Source organism: Notamacropus eugenii, chromosome 2 (assembly GCF_028372415.1).
Source record: "Notamacropus eugenii isolate mMacEug1 chromosome 2, mMacEug1.pri_v2, whole genome shotgun sequence".
NCBI classification, from domain to species: Eukaryota; Metazoa; Chordata; class Mammalia; order Diprotodontia; family Macropodidae; genus Notamacropus; species Notamacropus eugenii.
Window position 1 is genome coordinate 285,386,690 of NC_092873.1, and position 23,775 is coordinate 285,410,464.

General features: G+C 37.0%; 1 protein-coding gene across 7 annotated transcripts in view; it reads left to right on the top strand.

The window, feature by feature from the left end:
• The window catches only part of NTNG1 (netrin G1), a 446,663-nt gene that overhangs the window by 232,975 nt on the left and 189,913 nt on the right, over positions 1-23,775 (top strand). The window lies entirely within an intron of this gene.

The window sequence follows — 23,775 nt, forward strand, 5'->3', positions numbered from 1 at the left end:
CAAAAACACAAAAAAATGAAAGCCCCTACTCTCAAATATGTTATTTTCTAAAAAGAGAAACAACGTGTACATATCTAAGGAAAAGCAATATTTATATATAGTAAATGCAAGACAGTGTGGGGAGGGGCTAGCAACAGAGGTAGAGGTGATCAGGAAAAGCCTTATTTTGGAGATGGTGCATATATTAAATTTTGAAATTCTAAGAAGCTGAGATGAGGAAGGAAAACAGTAGGATATTGTAGAAAAGCCTCTAGAGTCAGTGGACCTGATTTTAAATCCCCATCTGACACTACCTTTGTGATGTTGATCCAATCACTTAACTTTTCTAGGCCTCAGTTTCCTCATCTGCAAATTTAGGAGCTCAAGCAAGATGTCCTGAGAGCCTCCTTCTAGCTCTCAATCATAAGAGAAAGCTAACAAAAAAGACACAAAACTGCTGACTAGAGTGCAGTATATAAAGAAAAGCAAGTTTTCCTTAAAGGTTGATCTGATCATGTTACTCTGTAGGTGATAAACTCTATTGGCTCCCTACTGCCTTGAGAATTGTACAGAAATTCTTTGGTTTAATTTTGAAAGCTCTATACAATTTGACTCTGACCTCTTTTTCCAGCCTAACTGTGAACTATTATTTCAACCACACTGCAACTGAGCCAAATTGGCCATCTCCTTTTCCACACATGACACTCCCATGCTTCCTGTCTGTACCTTTGCGTTGGCTAGCCTTCATGTCTGGAGTTCATTTTCTTCTCACTTCTACCTCCACTGTGTCCTTACTCAAGATGCAACTCAAGTGCCATCTTCTACAGGCACTTTATCCTCCAAATGCTGAAGTCTTCCCTTCCAAACACCCTTGAGTTCAATTATTTTTGTATTTACTTTATTCTGTATGTATATACATACATATGTTTATAGGCATGTTTATATGTGTGTCTATGTGTATACAAGGAGAGATGGGGGGGTTGAAAGGGATTATTTCATTCATTGCATTAGTGTCCACAGTAATGATGCAGTGCTTGGCATAAAGTTGGTGCTTTATAAATACCTATCACTGATTGATTAATTGATTGATTGGTATAGAAACCTCTTGCAAAGACAAGCTGGAGCCAGATTTGAATACTTAATAAAAAAGTTTTTATTTGATCCTAGAGACAATAGGAATCCTTGGGGGTGGGGCAGGGTAGGCACTGAGTGACACTGTGGATGGAGTATGCTGAATTTGGAATCAGGAAGACAAATTTAAGTCCTGCCTCAGACACATACTAGTTATGTGTCCTTGGGCAAATCACTTAACCTCATGCATCCTCAGTCTTCCCATTGGTAAAATGGGGATAAGAATCTCACCTCATAGGGTTATTGTGAAGATCAAATGAGATAACATTGAAAGTACTTTGCAAACTTTAATGCCCAATATAAATACTAGCTCCTTCTCCTCTTTCTTCTCTACCTCCTCTTTTTCTCCTTCTCCTTCTCCTCCTTTTCTTCTTATTCTTACTTCTCCTCCTTCTTCTTCCATGCAACACTGAACTTGGAGTCAGGGAGACAAATTCAAATGTGGCTTCAAGCACTTCCTAGCTGTGCAATGCCAGGCAAGTCACTTCACCTCTCTTTGCCTCAGTTTCCTTAGCTGTAAAAGGGAGATAATAGCAGCACTTACTGACCTCACAAAATTCTTGTGAGGATGAAATGAGATCATTATCTGTAAAGCACTTACCCTGGTGCCTGACAGGGTAGGTACTATGTGAATGTCTATCCCTTCCCTTCCCCTGGCATCCAAAGCCCTACTTGCATTTTTGGCCCTTACCTTGGGCTGCTATATTTCCCTTGCAGAATTTTCCGCTGGGAAGTTTCCACTCCCTGTGTTCTGCTTCTGGAGGCTCAGCCTACATTCAGCCTGTTTCTGTATTTTATATTATATATAAAATTATATATATTATATATCATATATATCATGTATTATGTATATTAGTCTCCCACCTCTTAGCAACCTTTCCAGATTTATAGCTATTTTCCCCCTGACCTCGGCAGCCCTCTCTCTCTCCAGCACTCAGTCCTGAAATCCAATACAGGGAAAGTCTAAGCATCCCCTGTGTCTTCTTATTTCCACACTTGAAATCTCCAGTTCCTTGAATTACTTTATAGTTTGAAAGAATTGATGCAACCGGGTTATCTTCCCACAGGGAGAATGATGTCTAGCAAACAAGAATGCATAAAAATAGGCTTTAGTAACTGTGATTAAAAATAAACCTAAATGTTACTACTTAACTCTGGTTGAAACCCTTAGAATAAAGATTTATGATGCACACAGACTTTAAGTGGACAACTGAGGGCCATTCGAGTTGGGAGCATATTTTTTAAAAATCCTTTAAGATTCCTAGATTTATAAAGAAAATATGAGCACCAGCAACTGGTTTTCCTCTGAGATTTGTGCCAGTGGATGGTGTGAATGTGTCTAATAATTCTCTCAATTAAATTATGAACTTCATTAGAGTACCCCCTCAAAATTGCTTAGGATCTTATCAGTTTATCCTTAATTCTCTGGGGCTACCAGCATGTATGCATGCATGTATTTATTTTAAGCAAGTGGGTCATTAAGGGGGAAAAGAGATTTTCTTTTTAAGAATACAAAAGGAGTTTTAGGCAAAATATTGTACAAGGAAGGATTGAAATCATCATACAGAAAGCACAATGGTTGGTTCTGGGTCCCTAGACAGTAAGAACCAATGTCTTACTCTGATTATCAATTCATTCATTTGTTAATTCAAAAAGCATTTTTAATCACTCAGCAAATCATTAAGTATTTATTGTTGTTGTGCAGTTTTTTCACTTGTGCGCTCGTCTCTACGACTCTAGTTTGGGGTTTTCTTGGCAGAGATACTGACATAGTTTGATATTTCTTTCTCTAGCTCATTTTACAGATGAAGAAACTGAAGTGAATAGGATTAAGTGACTTGCCCAGGGTCACACAGCTAGTAGGTGTCTGAGGCCAGAGATTTGAACTCAGAAAGATGAGTCTTCCTAACTTCAGGCCTGGCACTCTATCCACTGAACTGTCTCAAGCATTTATTAAGCACCTACCAAGTGCCAGACACTGTGCGGGGCATCACAGACACAAAGGCAAAAATTAAATAAGACTTGCTCCCCAAAGATCTACCATTCTTTTTAGGAAAGCAAATGTTTACATGTATACATACATCACAAATAAATGCAAGATACTTTTATCACCTACAGTGCATTAGTTACCAGAAATTCAAAAACAAAAACTAAATACTGTCTGCCCTCGGGTTTACATCCTATGAGGCATCTCCTACAAGTTATATATAATCTACATGACGGAAACAAAGATTCTTGGTGTTTCCATCAGAGTTGAAGGCACAGACCAACAGATCTATTATAAACAATCATAACAACATCAACAAAAAACAAACAAAAAATTGACTCACTACTGCCAGTCCAAGAGCTCTCCTACACTTGTCAGATCCTGGGTTCAACAAGGGGCTATTTCCTAGGGTTTCTACAAACATGGGGACCCATCTGTGTATGTGTCCATTGTATTGACAGTTTTATCCAATCAATGATTTGATCCTTTGTATCCCCTAGATTAAGGGATGCTGTGTTGATACCACCATACCAACTCACAATTTAATTGCCAGTTTTAGGATGTGGAATGCATTAATTCAACTGGGTTTGTCTTTAAAAAGTCACATTTACTTAAAACAGTAATAGCAGCCTTCTTTGGGGGCAGTTAAATGAGTTTTTGAAAGAACAGACAATGACAGAGGTGTGAGAAAATTTTAATGCCCTCAGCTCTAAACTTTTTCTGCAAGATATCAATAAATGCATTTTACTTAATTCAATGTTAGATCATCTTTCTCTGTGGGTACAAAGTATGGCAGGATTGAAAGATTATCTTAGGGAAAGGGTAGCCTTGAAAGAGATCTTTTTTCCCTGATTTTTCATCCTTTCCTCCTGAACCTTGGGAAATGTTGTGTATCTTTCTTCAAGAATTATAGGAAATTGTGTTGAAATAGATTGTTTTTCTCTTTGTTTTCTTTTTAAGCAGGAAAAATTGTAGTGGAACCATCAGCAAAGATGAGAAAAATGAAATGCCAAGAGGTACAATCTGCTGCATTTTAGAGATAAATAGAAATGCTAAAAGATTTTTATTGCTCCATACAGAAGGTCTTCAAATTCTAATTATAGTAATAGTATCATATATTAAGAGAAAAGTAAGATTAACCAATGGACAACTAGGTGGTACAGGGGAAAGAATGCCAAGCCTAGAGTTAGGAAGGCTCATCTTTATGAGTTCAAATGTAGCCTCAGACATTAGCTGTGTGATCCTGAGCAAGTCACTTAACCCTCTTTGCCTCAAAGTCCTCATATGTTAAATGTGCTGGAGAAGGAGATGGCAAACTACTTCAGTGTCTTTGCTAAGAAAACCCCAAATGAGATCATGAAGAGCCAAACACAATTGAAATGATTGAACAACCAAAGACTAATTGATATTTTATTTATTTATGTCTTTCATCTTGTACAGAAGATATCAATAAATGGTCCTAGTTCAATGCTTGTGGAATCTATTCTGTATCTCACAAATATCTTGTGTACTAATTACCAGTAACAACTTAGTAAGTCTTTAGCCCAATATTGCCCTATGCCAAAGGTCTCTTACAGTCCCCATAATTTGGACCCCCTGCCTTTCCAAACATTCCTTCCATCCACATTCATTGCTAGGGTCTGCAATTGTATTGTTGATCTGTCTTCTTGATATGCTGGAAAGAACAAGAAAGCCAGGTGAGATCGCTGCTCCCTAGACACCCCTTAGCTTCATGGATTGGTCAGTTTGGTATTATTAGAGTACTTATTGTCAATTACATTGCAAGACACTCCTGAGGTTCAGAATGGAAGGAATTGAGTATTTCCAGGAGTCAGACATATAGCACTGCCACTGCTGAGATAAGATAGTGGCTTTATGTAGCACCTGGGCTAGATACTAGTAAACTAGGACACTTTAATTAATAGTTTGGTTAGAATGTAGAGTTCTTGAAAGGGGGACTATGAAATGAGCCTGGAAAAAAAGGTAGAAATCAGATTGTGAAGGCCCTGAAATATCAAATTATAGATTTCATATCCCCACCTCAATCACTAAAGATTGTTTGATAGAAAGAAAGAAAGATAGATAGATAGATAGATAGATAGATAGATAGATAGATAGATAGATAGACAGATAGATGAAGATAGAATGATAGCTACACACAAACTTTAAGATTTTAAAAATTGGACAACTGGGTGGCACAGTACATAGAGCACTGGACTTGGAATCAGGAAGATATATCTTCATGTGTTCAAATCTGGTCTCAGACTTTTTTTTTCCTGTGTCACCCTGGGCAAGTCACTTAACCCTGTTCACCTAACTTTCCTCATCTGTAAAATGAGCTGGAGAAGGAAATGACGAACAACTCCAGTATCTCCACCAAGAAAACCCTGACTAGTAGCAACAAAAAGAATTTCAAAACATTTTGTATATATGCCTCATTTAATCCTTACAATAACCCTGTGAGGTAGGTTATTATCTCCATTGTACAGATGACAAAACCGAGGGTGAAAGCAGTAATATGACTGGGAACCTTTGAAAGTTTGTGAATAAAGAATTGATATGATCAGGTCTGTGCTTCAGGAAGATTATTTTGGCATGTAGGTTCAGGGCGGTTTAGAAAAGGTAAAAAAGCAGGAAAACTAATTAGGGAATTATTTCAATAATCTAGGATAGGGGTGGAGCCAAGATGGCAGAGTGAAAGCAACGACTCACCTAAGCTCCTGGACAAACTCCTCTGGATATCTCTGAAAGGAGAATCTGACCAAACTTTGGAGGTGTGGAATCCAGTGGGTGACAGACTTTGACAGATTCGGAGCCCAGGTTAGACTGGAAGGTTCACGGGAAGGATCTGTTCCGCGGGGGTAAGCCCCCAGCGCACAGTGCAGCGTGGTCAGCACAGCAGGGCGGGAGGGACCTGAGAAGCCCGAGAGTGGCGGGCGAAACCAGCAGAGCAGGAGACAAGCCAAACCGAGCCGGTAAGAGCCGCTGAGCTCCAGATATCAGCGCAGTAGCCCTTGAAACCTTCAGCCTGAAGACTAAACTTCGGTAAGTCACCTACTTGAACTTCCGGGATCCAGGATGGCGGAGTGATCAGTAAATGCTCTCTCCTCCCCGCTGATGACCGTGAAAGAACCATAAAATATTTCCCCAGATAAATCCTGGATCAGCGGGAACAGCAGAAGGGGGCAAATAGTCTCATAACACCAGAGGCTAGAAAAATAGCAAAGGGGCATTCTTCCTACTGTGGCAGAGGCGATCTGGAAGGACAGACGACCCAGGGCAGAGAAAATTCGCACTGAGACCCAGGCAAGTCTCAGAGCCTGGAGACAAGCCCCAGGAGGGGTGGGAACACGCATTAGCATCTAGGCGTGCCCCAGCCCTTCAGGGGAAAAGGGAAGACAATAGGGAAGCTGGGATCACCATCCCCTGACCTTACCTTTGCCTCAGGTCAGCTGAGGAGATCTCCTAAGACCAGACCACCCCTCCCACACACCTAAGAAGCTAACCCCAGGGTTGATCTGGGAAACAAAAAACAAAAACCTGCTTTTAGCCTCTACACACATCAGCTCAACACAAAGATCTGTACCTTCTGACTGAAAGAACCAGAAGCTACAACACTCAGCCAACATCATGAATCGGAAAAAGCAGACGAAAAGTGAAAAAACCATAGAATCTTTCTGTGGGGATAAAGACCAAAACACAAACACCAAAGAGGTCAGAGCTGAGACTGTACTTCCATCTGAAACCTCAGAAGGGACTATGAATTTCTCGCAAGCTCAACTAGATTACCTGGAACAGTTGAACAAGGAAATAAAAGAAAAACTGGCCAATGATTTTAAAATTATAAAAAAAGAGTTCACTGATGAGAACATCACTCTGAAAAGGAAAATTGAACAAATGGAAAAGGAAGTTCAAAAATTAACTGGAGAGAATAATTCCCTAAAAGGAAGAGTTAATCAAACAGAAAAGGAAACCCAAAACCTAATTGGGAAAATTGATCAAATGGAAAAGGAAACACAAAACCTAACTGGGAAAATTGGTCGAATGGAAAAAGAAGTACAAAAATTAAATGGAGAAAATAGCTCCTTAAAGGGAAAAATTGGTCAGATGGAAAAGGAGATGCAAAAGTTAACTGAAGAAAACAATACGATGAAGATTAGAATCGGGCAAGTAGAAACTAATGACTCAATGAGGCAACAAGAATCAGTCAAACAAAATCTAAAGAATGAAAAGATAGAAGAAAATGTAAAAGATTCAATTGGAAAAACAACTGACCTGGAAAATAGATCCAGGAGAGAAAATTTAAGAATTATTGGCCTTCCAGAAACCCATGATGAAGAAAAGAGTCTGGACATTATCTTCCAGGAAATCATCAAGGAAAACTACCCAGAAGTACTAGACCCAGAGGGCAAAATAGTCATCGAAAGAATCCACCATTCCCCTCCCAAAAGGGATCCCAAACTCAAAACCCCAAGAAATATCGTTGCCAAATTCCAGAGCTATCAAGTGAAGGAGAAAATACTACAAGCAGCCAGAAAGAAACAATTTAAATATCAAGGACATACAGTCAGGATCACACAGGACCTTGCAGCTTCTACATTAAAAGATCGAAAGAATTGGAACCCAATATTCCGTAAGGCAAAGGAGTTGGGACTTCAACCAAGGATCAACTACCCAGCAAAGTTCAGCATAACATTTCAGGCAAGGAGAAAGTCATTCAACGAAATAAGGGATTGCCAGAGCTTCCTGACCAAAACACCAGAACTCAATAGACAATTTGATCTTCAAATGCAGGTCTCCAGAGAATCATAAAAAGGTAAACAGGGGGGAAAAAACAAAAACAAAAACTTGCTACTCAATTAGGGCAAACTGTTTACCTCCCTGTAAGGGAAGATGATACCTGTTAATCTTGAGAACTGTGCAGCTATTATGATAAAAGGGATATATGTAGAGGGAACGGGTATAAAGTAAATGACATCATGTCAAAAATATGATTTAAGTATGAGAAGGGATTGTAATAGGAGGTGTGAAAAGGGGGAAGCAGAAAATGGCAAATTATATCACAGGAAGAAGTACAAAACTATAGTAGAGGGAAGGAGGGGAGGGAGATGAGCATTGTTTGAGAGGTACTCTCATCTGATTTGTTTAAAGGAGGGAACAATAATCTTAAGTAGATAATCCTAACTAGCTCTATAGGTAGTAGGAGGGGAAGGGGGAAGAAAGGGGAGGGTGGCTAAAAGGGAGGAAAGAAGCAATAAGAGTAAAGGGAAGTAAAAGGGAGGGGGGCTAAAAGAAGGAGGGGAAGGCTGCAGGAGGAGGGGGAGAAAAGTGAATACTATTGAGGAGGGGAAGGGAGACGGGAGAGCTAAAAGCACAAATGGTGGGAAAGAGGTTGGAGGGAAATACACAGATTGTAATCATAACTGTGAATGTGAATGGAATGAACTCTCCCATAAAACGGAGACGGATAGCAGAATGGATTAAAAGCCATAATCCAACAATATGCTGCTTACAAGAAACACATTTGAAACAGGGAGATACACATAGGATAAAGGTCAAAGGATGGAGCAGAATATATTGTGCTTCAGCTCATGTAAGAAAGGCAGGAGTAGCAATCCTAATCTCAGACAAAGCAAAAGCAGAAATAGATCTAATCAAAAGGGATAAGGATGGAAACTATATCCTGCTAAAAGGCACCATAGACAATGAAGCAATATCATTACTAAACATGTATGCTCCAAGTGGTATAGCATCCAAATTCTTAGAGGAGAGGTTGGGGGAGTTGAAGGAAGAAATTGATAGCAAAACTATACTAGTGGGGGACCTCAACCTCCCCCTCTCTGAACTCGATAAATCTAACCTCAAAATAAACAAGAAAGAGGTTAAGGAGGTAAATAAAACTCTGGATAAGGTAGATATGATAGATCTTTGGAGAAAATTAATGGGAATAGAAAGGAATATACCTTTTTCTCAGCGGTACATGGAACATTTACAAAAATTGACCATGTACTAGGACATAAAAATCTCACAATCCAGTGCAGAAAGGTAGAGATAATCAATGCATCCTTTTCAGATCATAATGCATTAAAAATTACATGTAATAAAAGGCCATGGAAAGAGAAACCAAAAATCAATTGGAAACTAAATAATCTAATTCTAAAGAAGGGTTGGGTTAAAGAAGAAATCATAGAAAAAATCAACAGTTTCATTCAAGAGAATGACAATAGTGAGACAACATACCAAAACTTATGGGATACTGCAAAAGCAGTTATTAGGGGAAGTTTTATATCTTTGAATGCTTACATAAATAAAATAGAGAAAGAGGAGATCAATGACTTAGGCTTGCAGTTGAAAAAGCTAAAAAAAGAACAAATTGAAAATCCCCAAGTAAATACCAAATTAGAAATACTGAAAACCAAAGGAGAGATTAATAAAATTGAAATAAAGAAAACTATTGAATTAATAAATAAAACCAATAGTTGGTTTTATGAAAAAACTAATAAAATTGATAAACCTTTGGTCAATCTGATTAAAAAAAAGAAAGAAGAAAATCAAATTACTAATATTAAAAATGAAAGGGGTGAACTCACCTCCAATGAGGAGGAAATTAAAACAATAATTAGAAACTACTTTGCCCAACTTTATGCCCACAAATTCGATAATCTAAATGAGATGGATGAATATTTTAAAAAATACAAATTGCCCAGATTAACAGAAGAGGAAGTTGAATACTTAAACAACCCCATCTCAGAAAAAGAAATTGAACAAGCCATCAATTAACTCCCTAGGAAAAAATCTCCAGGGCCTGATGGATTCACAAGTGAATTCTATCAAACATTTAAAGAACAGTTAATTCCAATACTATATAGACTATTTTTGAAAATTGGGGAAGAAGGAGTCCTCCCAAATTCTTTCTATGATACAAATATGGTTTTGATACCCAAACCAGGAAGAGACAAAACAGAGAAAGAAAATTATAGACCAATTTCCCTAATGAATATAGATGCAAACATTTTAAATAAGATTTTAGCAAAACGAATACAGCATCTTATCACGAGATTAATACATTATGATCAGGTAGGATTCATACCAGGATTACAGGGCTGGTTCAATATTAGGAAAACTATTAGCATTATAATGATCACATCAACAACAAAGCTAACAAAAACCACATGATTATCTCAATAGATGCAGAAAAGGCTTTTGACAAAATACAACACTCATTCCTACTAAAAACACTGGAGAACGTAGGAATAAAGGGAACTTTCCATAAAATAATAAGCAGTATCTATCTAAAACCTTCAGCAAGCATTATATGCAATGGGGATAAGCTAGATGCATTCCCAATAAGATCAGGGGTGAAACAAGGTTGTCCATTATCGCCACTATTATTCAATATGGTACTAGAAATGTTAGCTGTAGCAATTAGACAAGATAAAGATATTGAAGGAATAAGAATAGCCAAAGAAGAAACTAAGTTATCACTCTTTGCAGATGATATGATGATTTACCGAGAGAATCCCAGAAATTCAAGTAAAAAATTACTTGAATTAATAAACAACTTTGGCAAAGTTGCAGGTTACAAAATAAACCCACACAAATCTTCTGTGTTCCTATATATTAGCAACAAAGTCCAACAGCAAGAGATAGAAAGAGAAATCCCATTTAAAGCTAGGGTAGACAGTATAAAATACTTAGGAGTCTACCTGCCAAAACAAACCCAGGGATTATATGAACACAATTACAAGACACTTTTTGCACAAATAAAGTCAGATTTAAGTAAGTGGAAAAACATTAGTTGCTCATGGGTAGGCCGTGCTAATATAATAAAAATGACAATTCTACCTAAATTAATATACTTATTTAGTGCCATACCAATTAAACTATCAGACAATTATTTTCTAGAGCTGGATGAAATAATATCAAAATTCATTTGGAAAAACAAAAGGTCCAGAATATCAAAGGGACTAATGAAAAGAAATGCTTGGGAAGGTGGCCTAGCGCTACCAGACCTCAAACTCTACTATAAAGCAGCAATTATCAAAACCACTTGGTATTGGCTAAGAAACAGAGAGGTAGACAAGTGGAATAGACTTGGCACTCAAGATGCAGTAGGCAAGGAATATAGCAACCTTCTGTTTGATAAACCCAAGGACCCCAGCTTCTGGGATAAGAACTCATTGTTTGACAAAAATTGCTGGGAAAACTGGATAACAGTGTGGCGGAAATTAGGCATAGACCCATACCTGACACCGTACACAAGAATAAAGTCCAAATGGGTACATGATTTAGGTATAAAGATTGATACCATGAATAAACTGGAGAAGCAAGGAATAGTGTATTTATCAGATCTATGGAGAAGGGAAGAATTCTTTACCAAAGGAGAGATAGAAAGCATTATGAAATGCAAAATGGATAACTTTGATTACATTAAACTGAGAAGTTTTTGCACAACCAAACCCAATGCAACCAAAATCCAGAGGGATGTAGTAAATTGGGAAAGAATTTTTACAGCTAAGCTCGGGGATAAAGGCCTCATTTCTAGAATATATAGAGAACTGACCCAAATGTATAATCATACAAGTCATTCCCCAATTGATAAATGGTCAAAGGATATGAACAAGCAATTTTCAGAGGAAGAAATTAAAGATATCTATAATCATATGAAAAAATGCTCTAAATCACTATTGATTAGAGAGATGCAAATCATAACAACTCTGAGGTACCACATCACACCTATAAGATTGGCAAACATGACAGAACAAGAAAATGATAAATGCTGGAGAGGATGTGGGAGAGTTGGAACACTAATTCATTGTTGGTGAAGCTGCGAGCGCATCCAACCATTCTGGAGAGCAATTTGGAACTATGCCCAAAGGGCTACAAAAATGTGCATACCCTTTGACCCAGCAATATCGCTACTAGGACTATATCCCCAAGAGATCATAAAAATGGGAAAGGGTCCCACATGTACAAAAATATTTATAGCAGCACTCTATGTAGTTGCCAAAAACTGGAAGTCAAAGGGATGTCCATCAATTGGGGAATGGCTGAATAAATTATGGTATATGAATGTAATGGAGTACTATTTTGCCATAAGAAATGATGAACAAGAAGACTTCAGAGAGGCCTGGAAGGACTTATATGACCTGATGCTGAGTGAAAGGAGCAGAACCAGGAGAACTTTGTGCACAGCAACGACCACAGTGTGCGAGAGTTTTTTCTGGTAGACTTGGAATTTTGTAATAACGCAAAAACTTCTTATAAAAAAAAAAAAATCCCAATGGTGGTTCTCAAGGCAAAATGCCTTCCACACTCAGAGAAAGAAATATGGAAGTCATTCACAAAATGTAGCAGATCATGTTTGTGTATGTGTATGTGTTTGTGTATCATGTTTTGATTTGTTATATGATTTCTTTCATTTACTTTAGTCTGACTACATAGCATGACTATAGTGAAAATATACTCAATAGGAAAGTATATGTAGAACCTATACAGAATTGTATGCAGTCGTGGGGAGGGAGGGGGTTAGTGGGGGATAGGTGTGGGGGGGATAAAATCTCAATTGTATGGCAGTGATTGTTAAACATTAAAAAATAATAATAAAAAAAATCGCTGCAAAAATTGGAAAGCAGTATGGCAGAAACTAGGTATAGACTAACATCTCACACTGTACACCAAGATAAGGTGATGAGCAAATTAAGGGAACATGAAATAGTTTACCTGTCAGATTTTTGAAGAAAGGAAGGATAGTTTTTTCCAGTTCTCTGTGTGTGTGTGTGTGTGTGTGTGTGTGTGTGTGTGTGTGTATTTTCATGGTCTGTTTTCTTCCACAACTTGACTAATATGAAAATATATTTTGCATGATTGCACATGTACAGCCTATACAAAATTGTTTAGTATCTCAGGGGTGGGAAGGGAATAGAGTTAGAGAATTTGGAACTCAAAATATTTTTAAAATGTTAAAATTGTTTTTACTTGCAGTTGGAAAGAGTAAAATATTATTAAAAATAAAAAACAGGTTAAAGTTAAAAAAATAATCTAGGATAAGGGAATTGAGTTTTGAATTTAATTGGGGCCTATTTATGTGGAGAGAAGGGGATAATTACAAGTGATGTTGCAGAAGTAGAAGATAGTAGCTACCGCAAAAAAATAGGGAAACGGACATACATTTGCAGATATGGCCAATGTGTAGCTTTGTTCTGTGCAACTATACTTATTTGCTACGAGGAAGAGCTTTTAATAGTGGGGATTTGGAGGCTGAGAGATTGGTATTGGGGGGAAATTAGTAGTAGTGATACAAAATAAAAAGAAAAAGGAATGAATGTCAAAAGTATCATTAAAAATAAACGGGAGCAGAAGGGAGTTAAGAATGAGATAATAGATAAGATTTGGAACAACAATATTAATTTTGAAATATATACCTCAAAATACTTTTTAAGAAATTAGGAAATTTGAAGTTGCTGAAGGGAAGTGAAAGTATATTTCTAGGCAAAGGAAATATGATGTTCAAAGTCAAATGGCGGGAGTTGGCAACTAGGTTAGCTTGTGATAAACATGTACATCTAGGTAGAAACATAATGCGTGATGAAACTAGATTTTTTTTTAAATGGAAAGAATTAAGATAGTTATGGAGGATCTTTAATGTCAATCAACAAATTATCAAGCATGAATGAGCACATACTGTCTATCAGATACTGTGTTAGATGCTTGGGATAGACATACGAACACAAGATAGTGCCTTTCCTCAGGGAGATTGAATTCTATTGGGTGCCAGTTTGAAGGTTTGCTGTAATATTATGGGTTAACAATGGGAAACCACTTAATTCCTAGTAGAGAGATAGCATGATAAGTGTACAGAGACCTATGTGTGATTGAGAACTCTTCTACCAGTTCTGAATAGGATAGTTAGGAATAAGAATAATTCAAGAAAAAAAGAGAAAGAGAGGGAGACAGAGAGAGAGAGAGAGAGAGAGAGAGAGACAGAGACAGAAACAGAGAGAGAGACAGAAAAAGAGAGAGAGAGAGAGAGAGAGAGAGAGAGAGAGAGAGAACAATTTAAAAGCTATTATATGGATGTAGGTGATAAGGTGATAAGAGTCTCCATTAGAAAAATATCTGTAGAAATGGGGGGGGGTAGTGACTTCTAAGTGCATGCATTCAGGGAATTTTCTTCTAAGGGAAACATTTATGGAACATTCGATTATATATAAAGGACATAATTTTTTATTTATTAAACAAACCAAAGAAACTAAAATAACTTATTTTTAGAATGATGAATAAATTGAGTTTAAAATAGAAATTGAAAATGAGACACAAAAATATCAAAATTTCTTAGACATTAGAATGTGCCTAGGCATTCCCAGCACACCTTTTGTGTGTGTCTATGCATGCCATTCTATATAAGGAAGAGCTTCCATTTTGTGTTCTTTATCTTCAACATAAAATCACCAGATTGAGCTAGTTGGTTCCTTAGAGGTCATCTAGTCCACAACTCTTTATTTCAAATGTGAGGAAACATGTTAGCTCTCAGGATGAGAAAGGATCAGGGGGTAGGTTGACAAATACTTGTTAAGTAAATGAAGAATGAAATTTTATACAGAAAGCACTTTCAAAAGAATATAATATTACTCTTTTGCATTTTTAATTTCCATCCAAATTCAAATATCATTTCTTTAGCTCTTGTGAAACCAGCAGATGGCAAGTATTAACTTCTTTTCCAACAGCAGCAGGGATATTATCATTGGATGACCCCAAAACACGACGTAAGTAAATGCAAAGAGCCATTTCTGAACCTTAATTTAGACTTTAATCCTTTTATACATACCACTGGCATCTGTGTGTCTTAGGGCATCTGCTATTCTGAATAAATGGACCCTTTAGTCAAGAGAGAGAAAATGATAGTCATGTGAGTTTAGACATTAGTAGTAAGGAAGGAAAGATAAATTCATGGTTTCATAGCATAATCTTCTTTATGTGCTGAAATTTTCATGTTTAACGATGATTGCCAATTTCATAATAAAATTAATTTTATAAGATGTTAAGATCTGAAGTTGAATACTGTGAATTGTTTGATTTGGTTAAAAAGGAAAGGAAAATATAAAGGTCTGTTTGAAGATGATGAAAATGAAAAAAATCTCTGGCTATGAGAAAGAAAAAAAGATGAATTCATATTCTGTACTCCTTTATCTTCTCCATAGGGCTATGGGATATACAAAGACAAGGTAGGATGTTTAACCCACAATTTTGGCAGAAACACATCTGACCTGTTACTTGACTTTAGTTTGGAGGTATATAGAGGTACCTGAGTGCTTCTGATTATATGCATTTTCTTCCCTCTCCATTCAAATATCCAAACTCTGGCAAGAACTAGGGTCCCAGCTTCCCCTCAGGGCTTTGTCTTCAGGTTTTTTTATCCAGACTTTTCTATGTCCAGCCTGATTCTTGTTGAGTCAGGTGATCATCTGTATGGGACACATCATCCCTTTGGTCTACTAGGAATAAAAATCCATATGTATCTGTGTAGGATATAGAAAAACCTAAAAATTTGGGCTCACAAATTATAGGTTACTTTAAACACATGAAGTATGGCTATAATACAAAGAAATGTGCAAACAGAAAAGTCTAGACAGAGAAACTTTTGGCACCACAGTATATTGCAACAGCAGGTACTTAAAAATGTATTGAACTGGATTGACTTCAGGAATTCACAGAATATCAACCACCACCAAATCCTTAAATACTAGAAGCATTCAGACCTGAAAAACGTGCCTAGGGAGGGAAAAGTATCCTATGAGATCTCACCTATCTATAAGTGCATCTAGTTTGGGCAGTACTGTACATATCAGACCATATTTATAGAAACTTAGTATATAAAATTTCATGACTTCAGAAATCTACTATTTAACTTATGAAATAAAGGCTTCTCAGTGACTAGAAGTTTTCAAACAAAGACAGGTTAACCATTTGCTTAGCAAAATGCCTGGCACACAGTAAGCACTAAATAAATGTATTAATGGATTGACAGATTGATTATTTAGAGGAAATTCTTAGGTACGGGGTATACCAGATAGCTTCCGATGTCCCTGACAAGTTTGAGATTCTGTGATTCTATGAATAATTCCTAGTAGTGATTCAAGGAATATTATTGATATTCAGTTGTTAAGAACATATCAAGTAGTAAAGAAGCATGGTTAAGCAGCGATCTACCATCTATTAGAAAGTGTCAAAGTCATTGTAAAAAGACACATAATGTGTGCAATCACAGGACTGTCATTTTCCAGTCATTCATTCATTCAGTACACATTTATTAAAGGACTACTGTGTATTGGGCACTGAGCTAGATACTAGTGACAAAAAGACAAAAACAAAAGATTCTTTGACTTCCATGAGATTACATCTTATTGTGAGTAATAACATCTACACAGATAAGATATATGCATGTGAATGTGTGTATATATGCATATATCATAAAATATACACATATGTGTGTATATATTTGTATATTCATATGTGCATATGCTTATGCTCATATGTGTGTGCATATGTACATATGCTTTCACCCCTATATGTATGCATATAATTTTTGGAGGAGGCTTTAGCAACTGGGGAGAAGCAAATAGTCCTCTCAGAGGAGTTTGCATTTGGGATGAACCCTAAAGGAAGCTTAGCATTCCCCAAATTACAGGTGAAGAGGCAATGCATTCTAGGTGTTGGGTAAAGAGATGGCTAACAGGGTGCTGTGCATGTAAAAAAAAGGGCTAGAGTCCAGTTTGTGTACAATGTAGCATGCCTCAATGGGAGTAATAAGGAATAAGGCCAGAAAGGTAGGCTAGAGTCAAGCGTGAAGGGTTTCACATGATGAACTCTGTCACTGGTGCTCTCTTATCACTTAACCTGAATCCACCAATGATGTGTTATCGTAAAAGCAATCAGTCCAAAAGAAGATATCCTTTCTCTCTCAACACACGTAAGAGGGAGATGGCAATAAGCCCTGGGAATTCCACGCAATGAAATTAACTCCAGCTCTGCTAAAATATTGAGTAAAGTGTGGATTTGTAGGACCCCATGTTGTTTAATCAGATTGGTTCAATTTTCAATATAAAGTTAGTCCCACTTTCATTAAATATAAATGTTATTTATGGAAAATAAGAATTCTCTGCCAAGGCAAGAGGATTTCTCTTAGGGTTACATATCTTATATTTGCTTAGCATTGATGATTTTTAAAAGCAAGAAGCATCTTTGCAATCTGATTGTTTGTTTCTTTCCTCAGTATTGATTATTCTATTAGATTTTTGTCTGCTAATCACAGTGTATATAAAGATCTACAGTGTGATTTTACTGTGTGAAATATGGAGGACTGAGGAAATTGCTTACAGTAATGTGGCTTTGACATGAACTTCAAGGAGAAAATGTCATTCTGTATTCATGAAAAAGCATTCATTAAGAGCTTGCTAGATGACAGGTATTATGTTAATGATAGGAGATAAAAATGCAAGCCAGTTCCCACCCTCAAGGAACTTATATTCCAAGGAAACTCATAAGGTAGTTGTGGTAGTGGTTCAAGAGGAGATGTTGACATATGGTGTAGTCCCTGGTCAACCTTTCTTAGGTCATGGACCATACAAAACTTGATGGTGACAGACTGGATATGGCCCTTGAGCAGGTTTGCTGACCCTTAGTGTAGTCCACACTGAATAAATATGTAATGCTCCAGCACGTATTAGGGCCAAGGGATTATTCGTACAATCCAAATTCAGTTGCTATTGAGAAGCAGTCTGATTATTTTCCAGATCCCTTTAACAAGTCTAAAATTTAGCATTAGTTCTCAATATGATTTCTTCTTCCTTCCCTCTACTCTTTAGATTGTTAGATCAGATAAATAGATGAACATCTGCCAACACTATGTTTCTAGAATTCTCCCCAGGCACAGATTTGGGTGAATACTAGACAAGAAAAGAATAGGATGGAAAATTGGAGTATGCTAATACTCTCTGAGGCAGATTGAAGAGTTCTCAGGGATACCTTCTTAGAGAGTTCACTTACACAAGCCCTGATTTCCTTTAGGTCCTGAACATGTGTTTATTTTCACAAGCACCTCGGAGTCTCTTCTGACAGTGTATATTGATAGATTCTATGAAATAAAAACCACAGATAGAAAAGATTCACTGGTTTATTCAGGGCAATTCCCTGTGTGCTCCAGGCCAAACATAGTTACCTTGATCCTTAGAAGCAGAGGTGGAATTCTGTTTGACATAGAAGAAGCAAGGGGGAAAAGAAAGAGTGAGAAAAGAGATAAGCTGAAGTCTTAAAACCACATAAGAGAAAAAAAAAAACAAAGTAAGCTCCCACTTCCACTCTGTATAACTGTTTTCTTTTCTGTAATGATGATAATAGCCCATCTTTGTATACTGTTTTGCTATTAAAAAGCATTTATATAATTTGGTTATTACCATCTCTCTTGTGATGCTGGGTGGTATGGTGGAAAGAGCCATCTTCAATGTCAGGAAGAACTGGGTTCATATCTTGCTTCTGATCAAATTATCTATATAACCCTGAAAAGTCACTTATTTTCTAAGCATTCCTGGGAAATCACTAAATACCTTTTGAAAGTTCTATTTATATGAAATTTCATTCATGCATCCATCTAACAAGAATTTTGTCAGTAAAAAATCAGTTATCAACCATAAGCAATTGATCAGTAAGAATTTATCAAATGTTTCCTTTGGGCCAGTCACTGGATTAATCATTGGGGTTTTTAAAAAAATGACAATTGCTCTACCCTCAGAGAATTTATATGCTAGAAAAAGAGACAATATGTACCTAAATGAGTATATAAAAGATAGATATAAAATTAGTAGTGACTTTAGAAGGGAAGGAAGGGTAAAGGGATTACAGCCAGAAAAGCAGGAGAAGGGGTGAGAGGGGTTAGGAAGAGATTAGGAAATACCTTCTGCAAAAGATCTAGCTTAGGTGGTCTTGAAGAGGAAGCCAGGGATTCTAAGAAACAGAGTTGAAGAGGGAGAAGATTCCAAGCAGATCATCAATGCAAAGACACGTAGATGGGAGATGGAGAACTGTATATGAAGAAAAGAGATTAGGCCAATGTTACTGTATTGTGGAGTCTGTTTATGGGAGTAACATTCAAAGTGATAAAGAAGGGCAAGGGTAAGATCATTTGATACTGAAGAAAGGAGTTTATAATTGATTCTGGAGGTAATTATAAAAAATGGAGCTTCTTGAGTAGGAGGATGACAGGATCAGACCTGTTCTTTAGGGAAATCATTTTGACAGTTATTTGGAGGACAAATTGGAATAGGAAGAGATTGAAAGTAGAGATGCTAATGATGTAGCTACTCCAATGGTCCAGGCAAAAGGTGATGCATGTCTGAAGTAGTGTGATAGCTATCTGTGTAGAGAAAAGGAGATGTATGAAAGGTGCTGTGAATATCAAATTTATAAGGTTTGGTAACTGATTGGATATGTAGGATAAAAATGACTCTACATTTTCAAACCCATGTAACTACAAAGATATTGGTGCACTTGACAGTAACAGAAAAGTTTAAAAGAGGGGGATATGTGTATGGCAGGAGTAGGGGGTAGAAATTGGTCCTGTTTTGCATATATTAAGTTTGAAATGCTTACAAAGCATGCAGCTAGAAATTTCAATTGACAGTTGGTGTATGACTGGAGTTCAAGAGGGAGAATAGCACTAGATATAGAGATCTAGGAGTCACCTGTATGGAGATGATCATCAGAATCATGGGTAATGGTGAGAACACCAAAGAGAAAGTGAAACGATAAAAAGAGATAAGCACTCAGATCTACGTTACTGGTCATTACATTGGTAGAGATCCAGCAAAGGGAACCAAGGAGTTAGACAGGTAGGAGAAGACTCAAGAGATAACAATGCCTTAAAAACCTAGAGAGGAAAGAGTATCAAAGAGGAGAAGTTAGTCAACAGACTCAGATGCTCAAGTGAAGTCAAAAAAGAATGAGAATGAGAAAAGACAATTAGATAGGGCAATTAAGAGGTCATTGAAGACTTTAGAGAGGACAGTTTCAATTGAATGATGAGGTTAGAAGCTAGAATGAGGAGATTTTAGAAGTGGAGGTGGTGAGATAGCTTTTTTTTTTCAAGGAGTTTAGCTGAGAAGGAGAGGAGACAGTAAGTGTTGTTACAGTCTGTGAAATGATGTCCCTTGTATGGACACTGATTGCTTCAGCATCTACAATGAATTCTCTTGGCAGATTGTGTTAGATCATGAAACGAGTCAAGACAAATTGGTTAATATCATCAAGTGTACCATCCATCTCTGGTATTCATGGGAAAATTTGGGATATCCTACTAGGTCAATAAGAGGTGTTATCAGAGCAGAAAACCTGGGGAGGAAACAATAATCATAGCTTAATAAGCTAAGAAGTAAATGCAATTCCACCAACATATGAGTCCCCAACTGCAGTATGGACACTACCATAATCAGATCCGTATAGGCTTACCCCAGGTGATATTACATCTATGGCCATCCTTACTAGTTCTAGCCTAATGCCCCTTTCCCAACTGACTGGTCTGAGTAAGGGAACTAGAATGCTCCTTGCTTCCCATTTTTACATTTAAACTCTCCTTCCAGTGTTCTGATTCAACAATCTTCCCTTCTTTGAGGTTCATTCTGACAAATCACTGAATCCAAATCCTGGTGGAAAGAATTTACCAATTCTCAAGTCATCATCATGTCTCAATGAGTTCAGTGCTTGTCTTGTAGCCTCTATCTCACCAATAATCCTATTGTTATATTAGGGAATGTAGCATACACGTTGATGTTTCTTCAAATACCCTCATTTCTTAATTCTTCAAGCTACTTAACTGCCGTGAACTTCTCTGCTTCAATTTAGCTATATACAAGGATAGTTATGTTTGATGTTATCACCAATAAGTATTCCACTTCTATGTTCAAGAACTCCAAACTTATTTTATCTAATCATAACCATAAGGGTAGGCAAACCCCACCAAGCACGCTAGCATACTAGCACACCAAGCATTCTAGTATGCTAGATTTAGAACTGAGAGGGACCAAAGAAATTGGCACAATAAATGGCATATAGCTGGTACCCCAGTGAGGCAGTAGGACTATCTCTAGTGCCCAACAAAGTTAATTTAATGAGAAGTGAATATGGGAGCCAATAGACAATGTTCATGCATGAACCAGAATTGAAAGAGGTCTTATTTTGACACCATCCCAGCAGGCTACCGCTTTGTATACCAGGGAGGTATCTTATGACAGTTGGGCCAATGATTACACACACTTAGGATCAAGGAAGGGGAGTATGGCCAGCACATCAACCCCAGAAAAGAATACTGTCTTGGGTTTTGTAGTTGTTGGAGGAAAATGACAACTTCACCAATACCTACTATGATAGTTTTTTCTTGATTGTGTGCTAACTTCTCTGTCTATAAAGAGCTATTGTTTATTCCATTTCTACCTTATTGTTTGGTTTTAGTATCTCAATGAACTCTGGTAATCTGAACCTCTGAGCACACTAGATTTAGAGCTGAAAGGGACCAAAGAAATCTAGCACAGTGAATGGCACTTAGCTGGTGCTTTTAATAAATGCTTGTTGAATGAATGTATTTATCCAGTCCATTCCCTTTTGATTTATGGATGAGGAAACTGAGATCCAGAGTTTAAGTGACTTACCATAGGTCACACAGATGGCAAGTGTCACAGTTAGGACTCAAACCCAGGACTTCTAATTCCAAATCCAGTGATCTTTCCACTGTAGCACTCTTTCATACAACCTCTGGCTTACTCCCTGCAGTCATACTGTTGACCATCACCTCTTTTCCCAGGAAAGATCTTCCTATAGACCCCACTAATTGCTTTCAAGTACTAGCATGCAAAGATTCCATTTCACTTTGTGGTAAGGTTTCTACAGACTTATTTCAAGGAACTGGAACATATTTAAGCTGTGTAAGATTCAGGGAACACACAATAACTCTCTTCAAGTATTTGAATGACTGCCACATGGGGAGAAATTAGATTTGTTCTGTTTGGTCCCAAGGTAGGAGCGATGGGTAGAAGATGATGATGATGATGACGATGATGACAGCTAGCATGTATATAGTATTTTAAAGTGTGCAAAGTACTTTATAAATATCATCATCTCATTTTATCCTCACAACAAATCTAGGAGATAGGTCTTATTAATATTTCCATTTTACAGAAAAGGAAACTAAATGAAAAATGTTAAGTAACTTGACTGAAGTGGGGGTGGGGTCACTTATATAATGAATATATAGTATGACTGGATTAGAGTTTAGATCTTTTCATCTCTAGGTTCAGTAAGATTCCAGGTCCAGATCCACTCTTTACACCAAGCTACCTAGATTCAAAGAAGTTAATTTAGGCTTGACAGCAGGAGTAGAATGGACTTCCCAGATTGGTTATGTGTATCCATTCTTTGGAGGTCTTCCAAAGAGATCGGATGACCACTTATGGGACATGTTATGGAGAACATTCCTTTGATGCAACAGTTCCAAAACATAATAATTTCAGAACCTTTTTATACCCTTCAAATCATTAGTGTTCCCAAAGAACTTTTGTTTGTATAGGTTATATCTATCAATGTTTCCCATACTAGAAATTAAAAATAAAAACTAATATATTTGTTTATTAATGTATTTGAAATAACAATAATAAGCTTATTGCATGTTTTACATATTTTTTTCAAATCTATCATCTGTTATAATAGAAAACAACTGGATTCTCATATCTCCTTCTGGATCCAATCTCTTGCAATATGTTATTTCAAGTGAAGAATATGAAGAAAATCCAGCTTTATTCAGATATGTGGTTGGAACAGGAAGAATCATTTTTATAGACACATAATGTCTTGGTATAACTGTGAAAATAGTTTTGATCACATAAACCCCCTAAAATGGTCCTGGGGACATCACCCCTACCCCCCAATATCCTCATACCATATTTTGAGGATCATTGCTTTCATGAATGTGTTGGACTAGGGCGCTACGGAAGATCATTCCATCTCTCGAATTGTGTGATTCTGTAAAATTTTTGTGCATGCTTACTTCTCTAGTGATTCTAAAAATTAATCAACCTCTTGAAATATGCATCTAGAACTTTGTTTTGGATTTGTGTCATTTCTAAGCATTTTACAATAAAATAAAAATAAAACATGGCAGCCACATCAGTGTCCATTGCAAACTCTAAAAAAAGAGAAAGAAAATCTAGTGAACAACAGTTTTAAAAAGAAACAAAAAGGATCTCTGTTAAGGGGAGGTAATAGAACTATAATTATAGCAGTGTTTCCATAATGATAGAGGAATGTCATGGTGCATGTCTACCCACTGCAAGTATTTCCACCACACAAATAAAACAGCAAGGTATAAAAAAAAAAGATAAAATGTGTTTGCAGGAAGGATCTGTACATTGAGCTTTGTATGTGTCTTTATACTCAGCTAATGAGTTGCCACTGGATGCTTTTGCTTTGCTCAGTGACATGTGGTACATAAATCATTGCAATATGTTAAATGCAAATGGTTGCTAATAGTGTAGCCATCTGCTCGGTGCTAGAGAGTTTGCTAAAGGAACAAGGTAAACCTTCTTTCAGATTAGAACAAATGGCTCGAATGCTACCTTGCTAAAATTATGTATATATAT